The sequence below is a fragment of the Acomys russatus genome, chromosome 7 (assembly GCF_903995435.1).
Source record: "Acomys russatus chromosome 7, mAcoRus1.1, whole genome shotgun sequence".
Lineage (NCBI taxonomy): Eukaryota > Metazoa > Chordata > Mammalia > Rodentia > Muridae > Acomys > Acomys russatus.
In genome coordinates, this window is record NC_067143.1 from 55,013,580 (window position 1) to 55,027,121 (window position 13,542).

At 38.1% G+C, this 13,542-nt stretch overlaps 1 non-coding gene across 1 annotated transcript; it reads right to left on the reverse strand.

Moving 5' to 3' along the window:
- Positions 1 to 13,402: 13,402 nt before the first annotated feature.
- Positions 13,403 to 13,509, reverse strand: LOC127192565 (U6 spliceosomal RNA). Its single transcript, XR_007831031.1, has one exon. It is a non-coding gene; the product is annotated as a U6 spliceosomal RNA (small nuclear RNA).
- Positions 13,510 to 13,542: the final 33 nt, after the last annotated feature.

The following is a 13,542-nucleotide window of genomic DNA, read 5'->3' on the forward strand; positions in this document are numbered from 1 at the left end:
ACACCTAAAGTCTCAATAGGATGTCCTTTCCTCTGACCCACTTTCCTGATAGGTAAAGTTTTCCATGGGGACGTACCCCTTAGGCTAGTGTCTGGATATAAGTGAGTATATACCATTTAACTCTTTTTGCTTTTGGGTGAACTCACTCATGATAATTTCTAGTTCAATCCATTTGTCCACAAATTTCGGGAATTTCTTGTTTTTAATAGCTGAGTAGTATTCCATAGTGTAAACGTACCACAGTTTCTTTATCCATTCTTCTACTGAGGGACAGGACATTCTCCACTGTTAAGTGGAGAAGGAAATCTGACTTTCACACAAACTCTGGTGCTCCATATTTGACCATGTCCCTTGGATAGAGATGCCTGGTGGCACTCAGAGGAAGGATAATAGGTCATCAAGAAGAGACTCGATACCCTATGAGCATATACAGGGGGAGGAGGTCTCCCTCAGTCACAGACATAGGGGAGGGTAATGGGGGGGGGAAGCGGGAGCAAGGGAGGAATGGGAGAATACAAGGAATGGGCTAACAACTGAGATGTAATTTGAAGAAATTAATAATAAAAAAAGGAAAAAAAAGGAATATGTATTATGAAAATTCATATAATGAACAATATTCCATTGAAATTTTAATACAATCTCTATTATTGTCAGCACAAGAAAATCAAAGCAAAATGAACACACTCACGTTACCTTTATAAACATACTTATATTGCCTGACAAAATATCATTCTATGAATGTTATAAATGACTTATATGGTTTCATGGCTTCTTTAAGCAACCAACAAACAAAAGACTGATTGATGATTCTCAGCTTATAAGTAATTTATACAGCACCAGACACAAAAATATTTGCTTCTTAAAAGGAACTTGGGAAACTATTTGGATTTAGGAGGCAGCCAAAAACTTAAACTTCCTGTTGCATAGTAGAAAGCTAGAGATTTAAATAGGAGAGTGATATATATATGTATGCTGATTGTCACATGCTTCTCACAAACTATGTGATCGAGCCAGTTCACATTAGCCTGAAATTTTTTTTGTATATATTTTCCAAATATGGACCCACTCAAATGGCTAGTTTCCTTCTTATTATATTTGGTTCATCAGCACACATGTGACTGTAAATCTATGTTTGCCTCTGCATGCTGTAAAAGATTAATAAACATACATCCTTATGTTTAATAAACTTTTGAATATGTATATGAAACATGAAAATGAGAAAAAATTAAAATAATTTATTTAATAGTAGTTTGGCTGATAACTCAAAAGTAGTATTCTACCCAGTTTCCTTTACAGTCTGGTTTAAAGATTTCTAAGAATGCATCAAGAAACTATTTTGCAAGCAATGTTGTGGGCGAATGTAATAAGTGTTATGGATACAATCTTAATGAGGGAATATAAGATTTATAACCAAAGGCCTTATCTGAAATAGGCTTTGAGAATATTATTCTGAACTCAATGGTTTCCAGTTGTTTGTTAAATGCTCCTTATTATTCTTTTATGTCTTGCACCACAGAAATTGTAGCCACAAAAAAAGTAGGAAGCTTGGCTCTTACAAAACTCACAGGGGAAATAAGACAAGTTAAAGATTTAAGAGAAAGATCTGGTGAATATAATATGGCAGAAACTAGTCATTACATATGGATATCCACATATAAAAATGAAAATAAATCCACTCTTTCTGAAAAACAATAAACTCAAAATGAACAAAACTTAATCCAAAATCTGAAATGTTGAAACAGATAGAGGAAAATACAGAGAAAACACATTGAGATTGAAGCATAAACTACTCTGAAAAAGACTCCACTGGTATAGGAATTATTCCTAGATATTAATATACATTATCACATGAATTTAAAAATCGTATGCACATAAAACAATGATTTCTAGAGTAATGAGACAAGTACATTCCAAACTACACATCACACAGGGGTTGATAAGTAGAATATATGAAGAAGTGGAAATATTAAACATTCTTACCAAATCATGAATGAACTAATGAAGTAGATCTCAAAATAAGACCAAATGCCAAATTAACGTCTGCTAGTGTTCAGTATCCGAAGCCATCAGAGACAGACAAACGAAAACTACCTTCAGATTCCATCTTATACCAATCAGATGATGACCAAGAAAACAAGCAAACAAATGCTAGTTAAAATATGGGGAAACACGAACCCTTATGGGGTAAATGCAAGATAGTAGAGCTATTGTGGAAATCGACGAGGATGTTCCCCAACGAACTACAACTGTCAGTACCATATGATCCAAGGATGTCATCTTGCTTATATCTCTCGAAAACTCTCATTTAACACACTTCAGATATAGTTACCTGTCCATGTTTGTTGCAGCAGTATTCACAATAGCCAGCAATTGGGACCAGCTTAGATGTTGGTCAACAAATTAATGGATAAAGAGAACACTGTATATATGCATAGGAGGATTTTATTCAGCTATAAGGAAAAATAAGATTCTGACTTTTGCAGGAAAATAAATGGAACTGCAGATAATTGCTTTAAATAAGTCAGACTCAGAAGCACAAATAGCATGTTTTCTCTAATAGGCAGAACCTGTGGATCTGCAGGGAATCTGGGTGTGAGGAGAGGTGTGTGTAGGGGAACTGGAAAGAGTGGAGGGAGGGGAAACTGCACCTGCATGTATTATATAAAAGAAGAATAAATGTTTTACAAAATTAAAAAATACAAATAAATTTAGGGATTCTTCTGGAAAAAGGAGCTAATATAAACTGGCTTTGCTTTTATGCTTATGTGTTAAAGACATGAAAAAGAATTTCTAAGCTTTTTACATTATTACAAATTGATATTAAACATTTAATGATGAGCCTACAATTTCTAAGTAGAAACATAAAAAAAAAAACTTCTGAGAATAATGGAATCCCTTAATAGTTTGAAATCCATGACTCTGTTTTGGAGTGTCTGACCTATATACAACATTCTCCATATTCATGCATAATCTCAATAAAATTATAAATAAAACTTGATGTGATGTGTTGGATGTTTTGTAAAAGTTATAAACAGTGCTCTGCAGAAATAAACAGTGAATGGAGCTGGGATAATGTAGCTCATGGTAAGCCTCTTGCTTAGCACAGGCAACATGCCAGGTTTAAACTTTAAACCTTTAGAGACTCTCTCCCTCTCTCTCACTCACTCCCCACCCCCCCTCTCTCTCTCTTTCTCTCTCTCTGCCTCTCTCTGCCTCTCTCTTTCTCTCTCTCACACACATATTTGAATATGAATGATTATATGTACACAGAAAAATTCTACATTAAAACCCTTAATAATTTCAAAAGAATTAAAATATTTTATATGTATGACTATTTTTAGCTGCATTTATATATGTGTACTACATGTGTACCTGGTGCCTGTGGTGGCCAGAAGAGGACATCGTCTTCCCTGGGAGTAGAGTTACAGACAGTTGTGGGCCACCATGTGTGTGCTGGGAACCGGACCTGCATCTTTTACAAGAGCAGCAAGTGCTTTTGACAGCTGAGCTATCTCTCCAGCCTCCATTTATAAATTTTGTTCACAAAATAAGTTGACCTCATTGAATTTGGCATAATTATTTACGTAAGTGAAGCAGGCTTGGTATTAACTGTGTGGGCACTGCTGCATTTGTTTTCTGTAAGTTTTCACAAGAATCATCATGTTTGATTTTTTTTTCAGTAGTTTTACAAGCCTGAGATCCAAACTAGGAGCTTCCTCTTAATTTTCACTCATGGCACCTATAGATTAGAGTGAGTCTCTCTTCTGTGTGTCTGTAATGTAGTCTGAGTTTTTTTTGACCTTCCAGAAGTAGATCTTCCTCATCGTCAAACCAACAGGTAATTTAAACAAATCAATCATTAGAGTCAACTTAATTTCTTTTCTGAGATTTGTTTTTACAGATATAATATATATATATATTAAATCCTTTCAAATAAAATTAGCATTTTCTTCCCTTAACAAAACCACAGCTTTCCTATTTCATACTTTTTCTTCTTCAAAACACACCACATTCTCCTTGCCTGTGTATGTTATACTTTAAAATGAATTTAATTACAATAGAATTATATCACTCCTACCTTCCCTTTCTTTCCACTGCCCCTCCCAGATACCATCCTTAGAGTCTCTTTCAGATCCTCTCTTCATGCTATTCTTTTTGGCTTTTTAAAAAATATATTTATTTCTTTATTTATATGAGTGTTCTATTTGCATGTTTGACAGAAGTGAGCACCAAACCCCATTATAGATGGTTGTGAGCCACCATGTGGTTGCTGGGAATTGAACTCAGGACCTCTGGAAGAGCAGCCAGTGCTCTTAACCGCTGAGCCATCTCTCCAGCCCCCTTCTTTTTGGCTTTTGCAGCAGGGTCTTCTCTATCTGTTCCTGTTGGCCTTGAACTTGCTATGCAGACAAGGATCACCTTGAACTCCTGATCTTCCAGGTTCTACCTCCTGAGTAGGAGTACCGGGACCCCAGGGTACACTACCACCCCAGGATAACGTGGCCCAGAGGATCGAACCCAGGGCTTGGTATGTGTGACACAAGTACAATACCAACTGGGATATATCCATAGGCGCCTTGTTTCCCTTTTTGCACTATTTCTGTTACTATTTTCTGCTGCTTCCCTTTCTCTATAGCACTATAGTTCTTAACCACCAACAACCACTCTGTTGCAGAGAAGCACAGGAAGAAGACAATTAGGAATTGCCCCACACCAAAATTTTGTAACTGCTTAGAAAATTCATTATTGATCATGTACAGTTGACGGAGATATCTGAATCTTCTTACGATTTTTCAGTGAGGTGTAGACATATTTCAACTATTTTTGTTTGTTTGTTTTCTTTTTCATTGTTGTTTTCTTGAGACAGGGTTTTGCTATGTTGACCAGGGTGTCCTGGAACTCGTAGAAATCCACCTGCCTCTGCCCCCTGAGTGCTGAGATTAAAGGTGTGCGCCATCATGCTTGGCTTGTTTTCTGTTGTTGTTTGAGACAGGGTTTCACTCTATAACCCAGGCTATCCAGGAGCTCACTATATAGCCCAAACTGGCCTTGGACCCACAGCAGTCCTCCAATATACGCTCCTAAATGTTGGTATTCTAAGTATGAGGCATTATACTCAGCAACACGAGAAATGCTTACATTTTAATTTCCTCACATGCAATATGGCGAAAAATGAAATTGTCTCATGTAATCCAACAATAAAAACTATCATTTAAAAAATCCAAACAATAGCTATTGTATCTAGACCTTAATTCCAAATAGCAGTAAAACCCTTGATCCCGGCTCAGAAGAGAAAGTCCGTGACAAACTTCCCACCAGGGGGCAGTATTACGCTCGACTGGTCGTATCTGCTTCCACTGTAGCACAGAACCAGCTCTATTTCTCCTGAGCACTGGGCATGGGGTGGGAGTGAGGATGGGGATGTGGGGCAAACAAAGTCCGAAATAGGGACATGTACCAAGGTCTCTTGTTTCTTTGACTCCCGGCTCCTCTGAGGCATTGTTTATGTTTAGGAATAAGCATTTTCTGGCTTACCACTCTGAGGTGGAAACCGCTCCTGGTATTCTACTTGAGTTGCTATGCCACCAGAGTCTCCCGCTTCCACTTCAAGTAGAAACTATCTTAACAAAAACAGATTTGCTCTATCAGACTGCGTTATTCCGAACCACTCATTTCTGGGATGTAGGGATTGGTGGGAGGCAGAGTTTTCCTTGTTATGAAGTATATTCGTCCTTTTCTACCTTGACTTCAATGAATGAGTTAAAAAGTCAGGACAGGATGTTTTGTGGGGCTGCTCAAAGGATGGAGAGAAAGGTCTTTTCTCATTGCCTCCTCCTCCCTCTTGGAAACTGGGATTGTAAAGGTCGGGTGGAAGGAGCTGCATCTGTACAGAAGGCAGTCTGTCTCAGGGAGGGGCCTTGTACACTCTTGGCTTTGGTGCCATACTTAGAGTTAATATCTGGTGGTAGCAGAGCTCGGTGTGGCACTGGGCCCAGAACCAGGGACAGCTTGCCACCCACACGCCTGGCGCGTTAAGACTGTCCTCCTCCTCTGTCAAGATGCAGGAGAGAGGAAAAAAAAAAAAAAAAAAAAAAAAGGAAAAAGGATACTTGAAGGTCTTAAGGCTCTTTGTATTTGTGTGTGTGCAAGAAAGCCATATTTCAACTATTTAGGTTTGTCTTCCATATATAAATGTTGCTATATGTACATAAAATACAAAGTAGCACATTGTGGAATGTGTCTCTATCTACCTATTTAGTAAATCTCTTCTTATTTGACAGCCCGATTTGAATGTTGTAAAACACCTTCAAATGGTTGGCAAACCATTTTAATCATGTAAAGTATGGCACTAAACTTAGCCATAATCTTAGGTAATTCCTTATTAACTACTTTTACACTGTGTACATGTTAAGCAAGCATTGCAAAACAAAAGTAGTTAAATACATAAGCGTTTGTTTTGATTCAACCTCGGTGTGCATGTTTAGTATTAAGGGTAAATGGTATTAAGAATAAAACCTTCTAGGTATCAGTTCTGTGGGGCAATTCCCCTGGCGTAATTCTCTGGAGTCTTGCACATCATCTTCCCCAACACCTCCAAGGTCCCAACTCCCCTACTCCCCGCCCCCTTGAGCAGGAATCTCCCATCTGCCTCTGCGGTACCCTCCTCCCATGGATGATCATTTTGCAACACATTATAGCCCAGCCAGGGTCACCCTGTCTTTTGTCTTTGGCTGATAGGGCTCCTCTGAGTCTATCTCAGATGGTTATCAGTTTGTCCAGACAAAGTCTCAGTGGGGTAGCATTCTGAGACTGTTTTCACCTTGGGCTCAGACTAAGGCAAGGTTACATTGTCTTCTCATATGTATGTATGGTTTTATGTAGCCAAGGCTGGCTTTTAAGACACTAAGGAGTGAGGATGACCTTGAACTCTTCATCTTCCTGACTCCTCCTCCTGACTACTGAGAGGTGTGAACCATCATGCTTGGCTGGAGTTTTTAATCAAGTCTTTGGAAAATGGTTTTAAATTTTTGGTTCTAATGCATAATCAAATGGAAGCTTTGGGCTATATTTTAGGTGATTTTTGAGGTGACATCCAAGAGCTGTTTAATTGCTTCCAAAGCTCAGGTATATTTCATTTCAATTAAACTGTGTCTTACTTGCTGTGATGGGCACCTTTATTTTGGTTGTAAGGAGACATGATTCTCCTGCAACTTTTAGTGAGTTTAGAATTCTTATATTCTAGTAGTGAAGGAAAGCTGATGGGCCAAGGTGAGGAAGAACACGTGTCAGAGACAGAAGAAGGGAAGGATGATGTCAGCATCTCAGAGCAGCGTGTGGAAGGGCAGAAGGGAATTGAAGGGACAATTGATAACTAAAGGAGGAATGAGGAGCAGACACAGTGGAAGGAATATCATAGAGGGAAAGAGCTAAAGAGTGCCGAGATTTCTAAGGAGGCCTATGATGTTTTAAAGCATTCCCCACAAATGTATAAAAAGTGGACAGGGTCAGCACAGCTGGTGAAATACATTGTTAATAAAGAGTCAGGAAGGTGGAGAACAGAGCCTATCTAGACTTAATCATCTGGAAGGAAAAGAAGATCCTCCCGAGGGGAAACAAATCTTATCCTCGAGGTTGGAGAACAGATCCCACTCAAAACAAGGATCCAGGAAGAGCACCCCAGCCTGGAGGTAAAGAGCAGTTCTTGCTCAAGTCAGAGTTGGGAATAAAGATTTCTAGCTCCCTAAGAACATTCAGGGGGAAAAAGCCTGGGCTATTGTGATTCAACTGATGTCCCTTCAGTACAATGTTCAGAAGTATGACTTATTGATGCATCTCATCATGAAACATGTAAAAGACATGGTGGTATAGGGCACTCATGGAACTTTGTAGTAGAAGAGAGAAACTAGTCTCAAGTCATGATAACTGAATAAGGGGCCTTATTAGTGCAGTAGGTAGCTCATCAGTCTCATAAATGAATAAAGGTAGACTTGATAGAATGAGATGGTATGGATAAGTTTGTTGATGGATAAGAAATGTTTAATATCAACAATCAAGGTACAGGAGGAGAGTTTTGGTTTGCTGATTCTGTTTTCTGAATGTAGGTCATGATGATCAATTATCAACAAAGCGATTGTAGCACATAATGAATCCACCTATATATTTAGGGTAACCTAACATAAGCAATGAAGAGATTTCGCAAAACTATACTAAAATTGTACAATGTAAAGAGGAGCACAGGAGTGGAAAGTTGAGGTTTAGTTGAGAAGGGACTGTAGTGAGAATGATGGAATTTTGGTTTCTTTAAAAACACAGAAACATTATCAGAATGTGCTTTTATTTTAATCCCAGGTGTGGGGAAATGGGACTGCTTCAAAGCAGTTGACTATGATTTGCCTTGTGCTCTGGCAGAGGTGTGATTTTTGCCAGCTGTAGATAGTTTCTGTGATTGTGTGTCATTTGGAATTCTGGGGACTTTTCAGAGGGTATATAAATACTAGAGCCCCAGTTGGTTGGTTGGTTGTTGGTTATGGTTGGTTGTTGTTTATTGTTGGTTGCTGTTAGTTAAAGTTTGTTAAATAGTTTTTCACAAAGAAGAAACACCAAGAAGGAGAAATTAAATATCATGATGGTGAAGATGAAACTGGATCTAAGGAACTTAACGTCCCTAATCAGCAGGAAGCAGTCTAAAAATAACATTGCCTCCTTACTGGCCCTTGACTTTGCTCAGGGATGTCTTTCCTTTTCTCTCTATGCTCTTTTCTCTCATACTGTTAGGGGGGTTAAAAGGGTAGAATAAAGGCAGAGAAGGGTGGGAGAAAGAAGAACTCACAAAGTAGCAAGCATTGGCTACAGGAAAGTTTTAAGTGAAACAGCAATCTCTTCAAGACTTGTACAACCACTTTGGAAATCTATTTGGAGCTTTCTCAGAAAATGGGAATAGGGCTTCCTCAAGACCCAGCTATTCCACTCCTTGGAATATACCCAGAAAATGTTCCACCACACAACAAGGACATTTGCTCAACCATGTTAATAGCAGCCTTATTCATAATAGCCAGAACCTGGAAACAGTTTAAATATCCCTCAGTTGAAGAATGGATAAAGAAACTGTGGTACATTTACACTATGGAATACTACTCAGCTATTGCAAACAAGGAAATCTCGAAATTTGTGGACAAATGGACGGGACTAGAAATGATCATACTGAGTAAGTTAGCCCAGAAGCAGAAAGACTCACATGGCATATATTCACTTATAATTGGGCACTAGCCCAAAAGGCACATCCCACAAAAGTCTTCACATTCCAGGAGATTGGGATAGATGTGAGACCATCATACTGAGACTCTAGGTAAGAGAAATATAGGAGATAGGGAAATAAAAGGACCCAGAGGGTCCTAGAAACCTACAAGTAGAACATTGTGATTGGTGGGTTGGGGCCCAGGGGGGTCTGTTCAAACTATTGCAATAACCAGGAACAATACAATATTAAACATTGAACCAATGGACAGGACATTCTCCACAGTTATGTGGAGAGCGGGGACTGACTTTGACATGAACTCTGGTGCTCCATATTTGACCACCTCCCCTTGGTAGGGAGGTCTGATGCCACTCAAAGAAAGAATAAGCAGGCTACCAAGATGAGACTTGATAGCCTATGACCATATAGTGGGAGAAGAGGTCCCCCTTGGCCTTAGACCTAGGGGAGGTGAATAGGGTGAAAGTGGGAGGGGGGAGAAACAGGAGGATACAAGTGATGGGATAACAATTGAGTTGTAATCTGAATAAATTAATACAATTAAAATTAAAAATAATATGTAATTGTCATAGAGACCTGAAAGACAGACAGCTGTCTGTACATGATCCAAATAATTATATTTGAGTTCTCAGTAAAGAAGTGTTTAAGAAAGTAAGATAAGTGAATAAAAATTAATTCTTAATGTTTGCTTTAGTGGTTTCATGTGTAAAATTGTCATTGTCAATATTAATTAGGGTTTATGATCTGGAGAGGTATATTTATAGTTGTCAAGATTGTGTAGTGATGGGAAATCATTAAGAAGAAATTATCTTCAGTCACATTTCATCAATAATTCAATTTTCATACGAGCATTGTCAGTTTTCAAATAAAACCATTATCTATTCCTTTAAGGAATGGAAAAGTTTGTAATACCGTAACTTAAGAGTAATATTGCCTACATCTAGTGACTTTGGTGCAGGAAGGTACTCTGTAGTCTACCAAAAGCACTAAGCCAGCCACAAAACCTTTGACCTATTATTAGTCCTGCCTGATATAGGTCATGGTGGCCCAAGACTTGTGAGAGTAGCCAACTAATATCTAATTCTAGTGAGGCCACTCCACAAGACAGAGCCTGTGGAATGCTATGTAGGAGGAACAGCAAAACAGCTTTATAGCTCGTGGAATTTGGCCCACCAGTTAACACAACCACAACGGGTTTGTCTCAGAAAGGCAGGTCCCTAAGGACTACGTGTCCTGAGGACTTTATGCTGTCACGGAGCATCACGCTGCTTGTTGTCTTCATGGTCACCACATGCTTTATCATATATGAATTGTACGGAAACTCTAAGAGGGCTCCCAGCCCCTCACTGAGCAGTATCATTGCTTGATCTTTCTCAAGCATTGCTGCTGGAGCAGATTAATGATTCAATCACCGCCCTCAGAGAGAACTTAGAGATGTAGATTGTTAGCAGTGATTGCCACCCTAAGACAGAATTTGGAAAAAAAGAATAATTAGTAAGATTAGGTTAATATGTTTTTTCAGTGGCTCTGATGTATAAAATATTGATAACAATTTAAAGTTCAGAAGGGCACACATTTAGTAGTTAAGCTAGGTACTTTCTGACGTTAGGGAGCAAGAACATTTGCCCAAATTAGCACTGGCTGATGTGACTCTCTCTTTGAAGCTTGGCTGGTGATAAGATCATGATTAATTCCTCATACCCATTTCCCCCCTCAGTTTCCTGGTGTGATTTAAGGAAGATTGTTAGTGAATAAATGTTCACCTTGAGGGTTTAAGGTAGAAATGGTTGATTGTTTTTTATCTAAAAGTTTAGATTTGGGATTCTTTTAAGGTTTTTACCAGACTACCTTTTAAGATAAATGAAGTTTATTTTTTTTTCCTTTGTAGCTGCGAATTGCAGCCTGCCAGTAAAGAAAACCTGGCTGAGAAAATTACTTTGCTTGCCTACACTTAGTTAATCTATTATAGGTTGCTTAGTTACAAACTTATGTGGGTTCTTGAAAATCATTTGATTTTATCCACAATGTACAAAATATTTGACCATATGAGGGTACTAGAGAACATGTTTTTCTTTTTTTATTAAAATTTTTTATTTTTTACATATACATTTATATTATTACACATATATACATATGTATGTATATATGTATGTATGTATGTATGTACAATAAACTACCAATAGCAAGAAGAACCATGACACAATCAGAAATTATATAAATGTTACATTCTTAGTGTTTTGGCTATTTGTATTTGCCAGCCTTGAAGAAAACATCTTGACTGCCAAACTCTGCCAAGACAGGGTAATCAAGTCCTCAATAGTTCATGCCTCACAAATATGGTTGTCAGATATATTGGACCAGAAGGCTGAAGATGATGCTCCAATGTTATAGAGAGTTTTGGGTTCAGGCAGCAAACTGATTCTGTCATTTTTTTTCATTTTGGAAGCTGCTAACCTGTACTTCTGGTTTACTCAGGTAATTAATTTTATTCCTTCTGAAGTCTCTGATGGGTTTGAAGACCAGGTAGTTTAGTTTTATAATTAAGCTTAGTTGTTTAGGTGGTTAAGATTATTTTTAGGTCTAGATAGATGTTTTAAGTTGATAGAGATGAGATATGATAGATATAGATTTACATTCAGAATTTTAGACTCACAAAGATAGGGAACGATGTTTTCTTCAAGGTTGCCAAATACAAACAGCTAAGATAGTATGAATGTAATGTTTATGTAATTCTTGATTGTTTCATGGTTCTTCTTGCTGTAGGTATTTTATTTTATTTATGTGTAATAGTATAAATGTATATGCAAAAATATAATAAAAAAGAAAATAGAATGTAACCACATTGTAATTTTTGTACTATTTGAAAGATTTTGCTAGGATACATAAGCTGTGGGAGAAAAAACTTGTTCAAGCTTGCTCTCTGGAGCTTGCGCTAGCCACCGAAGCTATATATGTATATATGTATATATTGTATATATACGGTTTTTGGAGCTTGCTTGATGGAGTTTGCTTCATCCTCTAACGTATGAATGTGTATGTATGTATGTATGTATGTATGTATGTGTATGTATGTTTGTATGTATGTATACGTGTATGAGTGAAGTTGTTACTGCTTGTTGAAGATTGCCTCGTCCATTCTGTGTGTGCGTGAGCACGTGTGCATGCATGCGTGCATGCGTGTGTGTGTGTTTCCTTTTTCCCTCTCTTTTTTCTCTTCAATAGCCACAAAGCCTGTAGTTGTTGGTGACAATCAGTTCTGTCTCAGAGAATGAAGCTTTGTATCCCCAGAGAAAAGTTAGCTGGATGATCAGTCACCAACTTTATGCCCTGCTTCAGTTTACCCCTGGATGTTGGAGCTGGCTTCAACAGAAATCCATACCTGACACAGCTTGTGTGATTAAACTAGAGACTAGAGAGCCCAGAGACCTATGGTAAAACCTAGCTTTGCTGGCTTTAAAAATGTACCAATAAAAGGATTTCTAATGATATTCTTCTATGCCCATGGATCAGTGCTTTATTCAGTCATCATCAGAGAAACTTCCTTCTGCAGAAGATGGCAACAGATGTAGATAACCACAGACAGACGTTATGCAGTGTGTGTGTGTGTGAGAGAGACTTCTTGGAACACACACTCTAGATGGGATGTCTCCATCAAATGTCTCCCCTGAGAGCTCAGAGAAATAGTGTAGGAGACACAGGGAATGAGGAACATCAGGAAAACAAGGCCTTCGACCAATTGAGTCAGGATCACATAAACTTACAAGGTCTGCACCAGGTCCTCTGCATATATGTTATAGCTTTGAGCTTAATATTTTTATGGGACTCCTTAGTGTGTAAACACAGACATTTGTGATTCTTGGGCATGCTCTTGGACTTTTTTCATTATACTGGGTTGCCCGGCCCAGCTTTGATGTTAAGACTTTGTTTTATCTTATATTTTATTTTGTCATGTTTGGTTGTTGGCTGTTAGACTCCTGTTATTTTCTTTTTTAAAAAAACTGTTGAATTAAATTCTTTTAACAGATTGCATATGTAGATGTTTAGTCATACTCTAAATCAACTCTTTAAGAGTAGAATTTTATATCCAATTTACATGCTTCAGATATCACCTTTGTTACATGAGGTCTGGTATCCAAATGTCCACTTGTAAAAAGTATGGAACGCTTCACAAATTTGCATGTTATCCTTGCCTAGGGGCCATGCTAATCATCTCTGTATCGTTCCAATTTTAGTATATGTGCTGCCGAAGTGAGCACGAAGTCTGTTATTTTCTAATGAATGAAAGAAAG